The following is a 7,770-nucleotide window of genomic DNA, read 5'->3' as shown; positions in this document are numbered from 1 at the left end:
TACGGGACCGTGTTGTCTTTTGGATATAGTTCAGTGTGATATATATAATATTATATTTTATTATGTATTTTATAATATATTAATAATATATTATAGACATAATATATTATTAATATATTATGTTTTATATTTTATTATATTTATATAATATTATATAATTATATATATATATTAAAATCTTAAATAGGATTTTATTCTGATAACCAAAACCATATAACCTTTTAACATGTTTGTGGTATCACTTAACAACAGATTCAGTTTTATCTTTTTTAATTGATCTAGTTGAAAAGGGCATAATTTAAGGAATATACATAGAATTTTGATAGCAGGGGGTTAAGAGAGAGTAATGACTTTTCTTTCCCTTCCTGATTGATATCTGAATATAGATCTCTTTGGCTCCTTTGCTAGAATTTACCAACTAAAAATCCAATGAGACCTCTTGTGATTTAAGCCCTCAGTATAGATCAATTCATATGACCATGATAAACATAATTTTAAAACAATTCTTAGAAGAGATATAACTCTTGAAGTTTGTTAATGATTTTGTTGTATTTTCTTCAATTAAATTATGGCACTTTCCCCTGAAACTTCAAAATATTCTGTGTGTAACATTTAGTTTATTGGTGGGCCTGTTCTATAGCTTAAAAAAATAATTGAATGATTTGGGATTACTCTGTAACATAGACTTTTGTATTTTGGGATTTAAAGTGAGCACAATGGCTTTTCCCAGTGCTTTATGATTATAGTTGTTAAGAAAAAGACTTTTATGAATTAAAATAAAAATGTGTAGCTTTACTAAAAATCATGCTATACTTCTTTAATATGATGAAATGTATTTCATGAAATCCCTTGACATAACCACAGAGTTTGGCTGATGTAGAATTTATTGCTTCTCCAGTGAAGCATGCTCTTCCTCTGCATAGGTCTCATTTACTATGTGGAAGGATTCCTGATTTACTAGTCTGCTCATTATAGACAGTGTTCTCTTTTAAGAATCTGTAGTTTGGGGCTTAAAGCTAATCTTCTTGAAGAAGTTTTTTCCTCTTCTCTGTCTTGTCATTGGTTTCATAGATCACTGAACTCCTTCTTCTAAGCTTGAAGCTTTTTCTTAAAGGATAAAATTCAAATAACTTTTCCTCTCAAGGAGTTCTGGTTCTCTTTGTTCAAAGAGAGAGCCCCTGGAAAGTCTAGAAAATCCTCCAACCCATGGCTTGAAGATTACTGAGTTGTAAGGCTCTTTTCTCCAATGAGTTTAAAGTATTTATGTATGGTGTCTCAGTTAATTCATTGAGTTTCTTAGGTGGTAGATAAGCAGGATATACAGCACTTAGAGTCACAGAAATTCAGTTCTAAAGTACTTTGAGCTCCTTGTTCATTGCCTTAGAAGCAGTTAGGACCTCAGCCAAGAATGGCTAAACTTTTTATACTTCATTTTCAAGATGAGGTATTTCCACATAGTAGCTCACAATCTGGCAGACTTCCAAGCTCTACCCAGTTTATATTCAAGCTATTCCTTCTTCCAGTGTTCCTTGTTGTATTTCAAAGGGATTCCTGGTCACTTTGACATTTCTACACCTTTCCTCCATTGTCTCATGTACTTAGTAGACTTTAAGGAAAATTGCAAGTACTTCCTGTAAAATAGGAAATATTTCAAGCCCCTACCCAAACTTTCCAAACTACTGGAGGCTTATTTTTCAATGTTTCTATCCATTCTTGACTGCTATTAATGATTCAGTCCTTCATATCACAGGCAAGACGGTCATGGATTTAGCTGGAGGGATCATAGAGGGTGTCTAGTTTAATACCTTCATCTTACATATGAGGAAACTAAGGTTCGGAGTCATATGGGTCAAAGTGTTGAGCCAGGATTAGGCTCTGGGCTTTGATTATAAATCCTTTTCACCACACTATGATTCCTCCATATCATCTGGCTTTTTTTTTTTTTGCTTTTTTGGAGGGGGAGGGCAGAGCTACTGGGGTTAAGTGACTTGCCCAAGGTCACATGGCTAGTTTTGTGTTAAGTGTCTGAGTCTGGATTTGAACTCAGGTCCTCCTGACTTGAGGGCCAGTGCTCTATTCACTGCACCACCTAGCTGCCCCCTATCATCTGGTTTTTTTTTATTTTTTTTCCAATGATTTTTTCCTATAGTAATAAGGTCAGCATTTTTATATGAACTTAAGGATTGCAAAGCACTTTGAATATGTTATCTCTTCTTATTCTCACAACAATCTTTTGAAAGAGTTGCAAGAGATGCAATTATTATCATCCTTTTTTTTAACAGATGATAAAACTGGCTGAGTGTAATTAAGTGACTTACCCAAGTTCATGCAACTTGTAAGCATTTAAGGAATATCCCAAATCACATTTTTCTTGACTTCAAATCCAACATTGTATACAGTATGCCATCTAGCTGTGATTGATATTAAGTTTTCATTGTGGTTCTCTTAGGCGGAGTGACTTTGGTTTTCACTTGTGTTTAAGACCACACTGCTTCCTTTACAGCTATGATGGCAAGCAATAACAAGAAGAAAAAAATTGTTTAATTTTGTTAAGGACTAATACCTAAAGTTATTTCTTCTTGGTCAAATATGACATCAAGGATAAAAAATAGATAGGACTGATATTACAGCATAGAGGTCTTTCCAAAAAGCCCATTCTACTTTTCTAAATTTTTTATGATGATTTTACACACACTTTGCAAAGTAATACCCTTTTTCAACACTTTAGAATCTGGAGAGGTAGTTTCCATAGTGACAGGCTGTTGTAGTTGTTGATTGCCATATGGGGTACAATTTCATACATTTTTAAAAATTAAAAAATATATACAGTGTGCAAAAAGTGCCTGGATAAAAAGCAGTCTGGTTTTCTAGAGTGATTCCCATCTGTTTCCCAAAATATCTCAGTTGCTATAGAAGAGTGATTTACTGTTTCGCAATTTCCCATTTTGTTCAAATGTCATTTTTCATTGATGTCTGTGGTGAAGTGTGACATGCTCTGCACACTTTTACTTTCCTGGCAGCTTGTGTTTGATTGTTCCTGTCAGCTACATGATTTCTAGATTGTCCCTAATGACATTCAGCAGCGAGCCATTGACAACACTTCAATGGGAGGGGGTTCTTTATACCCGATTTTCCTTCTCTTTCTGCCCATCCCCACAATTAAATTCCTAACTTCCTCAGTGAAATCCCTAGGGATCCTACTCTGTAGCACCACCTCCCATCATCACCCTTAATAGCTGGCTGGAGGATTTCCAGACATGTCATAAAATTTTGTTAGTACTGAACTTTAATTGAAAATCAATATCAGAAAATGTCTTGGGAGGTTTCCATTTCTTTCTCCTGCAAGCATAAATAGGTTCACATTCAAAATAAAGTATAGGTACACCAGTGAACCAAAATAAAGTGACCCAAAGGAGTAAGAATTCATTCCCTTCAGCAATGTGAACCTGCAGCCTAACCATGATCTCTAAAAAGTGACAAAGGCAAAGAATACTGAAGGGAAAAATAAATCCTGTTTGAGGGACATTCTATTTATTCTCTCACCTGTTTATAGTATTTACCCATCAGTCACTATGTTGTTTTAGCTACTGTTTTTCTGAAAGTAAATATGAATGGCAACATTAAAGCTCCCTAGCTGGATGAAGTCTAGAATAAAAACTTGAAATCATATGTTCAACAGACTGAATGAAAATATCAAAACCAAAATCAAATAAGAATTCATTATTCACTCAACTGTTTATTCAAAAGGGTGATCGACTCAAAATTTGGAATGAGATATACATTTCTGGTCATGGCCCTGGTAAGAATTTGTTTTATATGACTATGCATATTTGTTACAAAGGTTTTGTTTTTCTTTCTTTCAATTGAGAAGAGAAGGGAAGGAAAGAAAATAAATGCTGGTAAAATGAAAAAAAATAGTAAAAGAACAAACAAACCGGAATTAGCTAGAGTTGTCTAGCACACAAATATCAGAGGCCAGGATTCTACAGAAATCTTACAGAACACATGTACCACAGTGGAAAAAGAACAGGATTTAGAGTTAGAGGTCCTAGATTTAAATCCTTGCCCATTTGTTTACTTACTGTGTGATCTTGCTCATTCCATTTTCATTCTCAGAGATCTGGTACATTCATCAGTAATACTGGGGTGTTGGACTAGTTCATTTACAGGATCCCTTTTAGATTGAAAATCCTATGATTTGTGCAGAAGATAAGCTAAGAAGAGACATTCCCAGATTTGTCCATCCACAAGAACCAGAACTCTTCTTTTTCTTTTTTCTTTCTCTCTCTTTCTTCCTCTTTCTTTTTTCCTTCCTTACTTCACTTCTATTTCTTTCTTTCCTTCTCATTTTCTTTTTCTTCTCCTCCCCTCACCTTTTACCTGTGATTTCATTGTTATAGAGAATTCCTCTGGTCAAAGAAGATTCCCTCACTGATACAGATCAGTGAAGTGACTGTAACCTCCAGAATTAGAATTGTTACCTACGGCATCAGGTCAAAGGACTTGCTCAGATTAATATATTTATTATAAATCAGAGTCTGATCTTGAACCTAGGCCATTCTTTCTCCACGGCAGACCCTCTATTCACTCAGACACGCTACATTTTACCCTCTATGTAATGCATCACTATTGCCCTCTATTTAATATGTTGGCAACCTTGATTTCACAGTAGAACATTAAAGGTAGGGGAAAAAAAAGATAGATAATTGGTCTCAATGGGGATATACTAATGGCACTGTCAGCTTGGCAGAGAGGAGAAATTTCAGAAATGCCTGGTGATAATCTACAAAATAGTTAATTCATTTCAGGGATAATAAGTCAACTCATTTTGAATTGATTTGCTTATCTGACTATAGAAATACTAAGGACAGTGGCTGACCATGAACCACATCAAAGGCTTATACAGCTGTATACTCTGTATGGCTTTTAACATATCCTTTATGTTTCTTTTTTTGGTATAAAAGCTTTATGTTTATTCTTTCTTTAATTTTTCAAATGCTTTATTAACTTCTGATTTACATCATTCATTTCCGCCAGATTTTGAGTTACAAATTTTCTCCCTGTTTTTCCCCTACCCACCGCCCGAAAATAGCAGTCCCACAGGATATCCCCTCCTCCAATCTGCTCTCTCCCATTTTTTCTCCCATACCCCTTTAGACTTTTCCTGTGGATCTCTATGCCCCAGTGCCTGTATATCTTATTTCCCAATTACACATAAAATATTATTAATAATAGTATATATATTTGAATATTTGATTTTAAAACTTTAAATTCCAGATTCATTCCCTTCCTCCCTTGTCACCCACCCTTAGTGGGAAGATAAGCAGTTCAGTATAGGTTGTACATGTGTGGCTAATGTAAAACAATAACATAGTAGATATATTGTAAAAGACTGACTATATTTCCCTCCCTGCTCTCCCACCTCCCACTTGTTCTATTCTCTACTTTGATTCCCTCCCTTTTCAAAAGTGGGTGCTTCCAACTTCCCTCCCCCCCAGCCTGCCCTACCTTCCATCATCCCCCCTCTCATCCCTTTACCACCTACTCTCCTGGAGGATGAGATACCTTATTTAGTGTGCATTACATTCCCTCCTCAAGCCAAATGCAATGTAAATAAGTTTGACCCATTCCCTTTTGCCTTCCTATTCTTCCCCTCCATTGTAACCATATTCCCTAGCATCTTCTATATGAGATAGTTTACCCCATTCTGTCTCTCTCCATCTCCTCTCATTATATTCCTCTCTCAACTCTTAATTTCACCTTTTAAGTATCATCCCTTCCTGTTAAATTGGTCCTGTGAACTCTATGTATGCCTGTAAACATATATACACACATTCCCATATGTATTCATATGCCCATATACCCTCATATATATATATATATATATGTATATATATTTGTATTCCCTTCAACTACTGAGAAAAGTTTTATCAGTTAAAATTATTGTTTTTTGATGTAGGAATATTAATAGTTCAACTTTGATAAGTTCCTTATGATTTCTTTTCCCTGTTTACCTTCTCATGCTTCTTGTATCTGAATGTTAAAATTTCTATTCAACTCTGGTTTTTTCATCAAGAATGCTTGAAAGGCCTCTATTCCACTGAATGACCATATTTTCCCCTGAAACATGATACTCAGTTTTGCTGGGTAGATGACTCTTGGTTTTAACCCCAGCTCCTTTGACCTCTGGAATATCATATTCCAAGTCCTTTGATCCCTCAGTATAGAAGCTGCCAGACCTTGGGTTATCCTGATTTTGTTTCTACAATATTCAAATTGTTTCTTTCTGGATGCTTGTAATATTCTCTCCTTAATCTGGGAATTCCAGAATCTGGCTATAATATTCCTAGGAGTTTTCTCTTTGGGATCTTCATCAGGAGGTGATTGGTAGATTCTTTCAACCTCTATTTTGCCCTCTGGTTCTAAAACATCAGGGCAGTTTTCTTTGAGAACTTCCTGGAGGATGATTTCTGGGTTCTTACTTTGATCATGGCTTTCAGGTAGTCCAATAATTTTTAAATTATCTCTCCTGGATCTATTTTCCAGGTCAGTGGTTTTTTCCATGAGATATTTCACATTGCCTTCTATTCTTTCATTTGTTTTGATCTGTTTAATAGTATCTTGATTTCTCATAAAGTCATTAGCTTTCATTTGCTCCAATCTAATTCTGAAGCAATGTTATTCCTCATTGAGCTTTTGAGATTCTTTTTCCATCTGGCAAATTCGGCTTTTTAAGGCATTCTTCTCCTCATTGCTTTTTTGAGCTTCTTTTGCCATTTGAGTTAGTCTATTTTTTAAGGTGTTATTTTCCTTAGTCAGGCTGTTGACTCTCATTTCATAATTTTCTTGCATTGTTCTCATTTCTCTTCCCAACTTTTCCTCCACTTCTCTTATCTGCTTCTTAAGGTCCTCTGTAGCTTGTAACCAGCTTGTATTTTCCCTTGAAGCTTCTGGTGCAGGAGTTCTGACTTCATTGTCTTCCTCCTGTTCCATGCTTTGATCCTTTTTGTCCCCAAAATAGGAGTGTAATGTTGGAATCTTCTGTCTGCTTTGTTTCCTTTGCCTGGTTATGTCACCCCTCAGTCACTAGACACCTGGGCTTTTTGCCGCACTAGGACTCTGCCACCAGACAGGGGAGCTTTCATCCCAAATGCTGGGGTTTTCTCAGCTGCTGGAGGTATTAGATGGGTGCCCTCCCTCAGGTCTCCACACGGTCTGGCAAGCTGGACACTCACCCCAGGACCTCCACCCTAGACTGCAATACAGATCCAAGAAGGTTAAAGCAAGAGCGATTGCTCCTCAGACTGATGCTTGGTCCCCCTCCACTCTGCAGGCCAGGAGCTGAAGATGCCAGGTGGCGCTGGCTGGCTGTGCTGGAGTCTCAGGGGCTTCTTGACCCAGGGGCAAAAGCCATGCACTCCCACTTACTAGGTCCCAAAGTCCAGACTGCACTGACCTCTCACTTTGTCCTTTGCATCTATGTGTTGATGAATCTGGAAACAGCCACAGCTGCTGCTGATCTGGAGTGCCTCCTGCTGGTGGCTGGTCAGGCCCACCCTGGAGCTAAAGCCTCAGAGTGGGGCTGGGCTCAGCTCCCAGAGCACTGGGATGGCCCATTCCTGCCTGCCTGCAGGGCTGTCCCCAGCGGGAGGTTAGCTTCTGTGTGTCATTTTGTGGGTTCTGCAGCTCCAAAGTTTGTTTTAGAGTCCCCTTTTTACATGGATGTAGCAGCAAGCACCCCAAGCGTCCTCAGGGTTTGCAGCTACCACA

This window comes from Petaurus breviceps, unplaced genomic scaffold (genome assembly GCF_028583685.1).
Source record: "Petaurus breviceps papuanus isolate PSGF00001 unplaced genomic scaffold, PetGlider_PUasm1.0 38, whole genome shotgun sequence".
NCBI classification, from domain to species: Eukaryota; Metazoa; Chordata; class Mammalia; order Diprotodontia; family Petauridae; genus Petaurus; species Petaurus breviceps.
Note: the sequence above shows the minus strand (reverse complement) of the source record.